At 46.3% G+C, this 2,104-nt stretch overlaps 1 pseudogene; it reads right to left on the bottom strand.

Moving 5' to 3' along the window:
• Nucleotides 1-1,354: 1,354 nt before the first annotated feature.
• LOC102785848 (ras-related protein Rab-11B pseudogene) lies at nucleotides 1,355-1,854 on the bottom strand (annotated as a pseudogene).
• Between the last annotated feature and the right edge of the window lie 250 nt (nucleotides 1,855-2,104).

The raw sequence follows: 2,104 nt of genomic DNA on the forward strand, positions 1-2,104 counted from the left end.
GAGTGCTTTTCTTCCACCTTTCCTCCACAAATCACTGGAAGGCTTCTGCTTTGACACAAAGGGGAAAAAAGTCGCTGTGTTGTTCTCTTAAAAACACCAATGCTCCACAGGTCCACAGAACATGTCCTGTCCTTTATGAAGGACAGAAACATTTTCTTTTGACAGTGAACACTGACACCAAAAGACGCACAGCAGGGACCCAGGTCAGCCTCTGCACTCCAACCATGGGGCATGTGGGGGCCTGCTCGCCCACTGAGCCGAGGCCTTACCCATGAAGGACATAAACATGCACTAAACAGACAAAAACAGCCCAACAGCTAGCTGTCGCATTTGTAGCTCAGACACGTTGCCAACAGTGCCCTCTGGTGGTAAAACGACATAACATCAACACTGATAACATGGCTGAGCGTGGGTCTCTCATCTTTTTAAAAAACTTAATTTATATTCATTGGCCGTTAAAAACAATGACTCTGACAGATGGTCCAATAACCACATTTTTGGGAGCATTTGCTCAGCTGCCAAGAAATATGACGACGAATGAATCGTTTTCTTTTTATTGATTCATGCATATATCATCAGTGAATGCGTCCTTTACAGGTATAGTGCCGAGAGTAATGTGTCTCATGTCAGATTTGATTTTGTGTGGGTGTTAATTCCACCAGTGATTCCACCATTACCGAGGTGCATGTAAAAGTTGCATCCATGTGCTGATTCAGGTGCATTTTTGTAGATCCAGTGAAGAGCTGGGAACTAGATTAGGGCGGCTTTCTGCTTTGGTGAACAATAAGCGTCTTCATGAAGAGCATGTTCCAGGCTAGTGGGCTGTTTGCTGTGACACTGATACACTATCTGTACATGTCTTCCCCTGCTACTCCAAATTTCAGCACTCTCTATAATTCCATTTACAAGTTTCCATGACAAAGTTTGATCCCAGCAAAGCTTTATGCTTGTGATAGATATGCGTACACTGCAGTGTGTGCCATGGGAAAGAAAGAGCACAACATGCACAGTGTGCTTTGCAAAATACTCCACAAGGTAAGGGTAGTGTGGCGGGGCGTGGTCTGGCGTGGGTGTGGTGCCGCTGCAGGGGAGATGGATGCACCTGCACGGTATCTGCCTCGCCGCCATAACAGGCTGTGTGTGTGTGTGTGTTGTTGGTAATGTGTGTGGCTGAGCTGGAAAGCTGCAGCCGTGAGGTGTGTGTTCAGCAACCGAGTGCAAAATAACGACTATGCTGAAAAACATGCAAACATCGTCGGGTCTGCTGCGGCATCGTTACAAGTTTCACATTTTGATTACTGAACATGATTCTATGTATTCAGACTCACGTGACTCTGGGGAAGCAGGTCGGGGGTCACAGGCTTTGGCAGTAGAGGAGTTTGTTGCCCCTCTGCCCATCCATTGTTGGGGGACACTTATGTCCACTACATTGTTGCCTGGAGAATCTTTGTGTGCAGATCTGTCTGATATTTGCTTCTGAGATACGATACGGTAAGTTTCTGTGAGGATGCTCTTGAATGCTTCTTCTACGTTAGTGGAGTCCAAGGCTGAAGTTTCAATAAATGAAAGACTGTTGTTTTCTGCAGATGCTCGGGCCTCGTCAGTGGGCACGGCCCTGACATGTCGAAGGTCGCTCTTGTTTCCAACCAGCATGATGACGACGTTGTTGTCAGCGTGGTCCCTCAGCTCCTTCAACCAGCGGTCCACATTCTTGTATGTCAGGTGCTTTGCAATATCGTAAACTAGGAGAGCCCCAACTGCACCCCGATAATACGCTGAGGTGATGGCTCTGTAGCACTCCTGCTCAGCTGTGTCCCAGATTTGAGCTTTTATCGTCCTGCCATCCACCTGAATGGATGGATACGGATGGGTATCGTTTAGGTTTTATCCAATACCAGTACCAAACCTGTACTTTTGAAACGGTGCCGGTGCTTAAACGGTGCTCAAACCGGTGCTTAAAGAATAGATAAAACACACTTTCTCCAAAAACCTCTCATGTTCAGCTGTTTTTTTTGTAAAAAGATAACAATGTTAGCCTTTTCTGCAGCTATGGGGCATATATGGTATCACTCTTGGCTGGAAGCAGCTTAAACAATGGAAAAAA

Source organism: Neolamprologus brichardi, chromosome 1, assembly GCF_056152115.1.
Source record: "Neolamprologus brichardi isolate AB-2024 chromosome 1, ASM5615211v1, whole genome shotgun sequence".
NCBI classification, from domain to species: Eukaryota; Metazoa; Chordata; class Actinopteri; order Cichliformes; family Cichlidae; genus Neolamprologus; species Neolamprologus brichardi.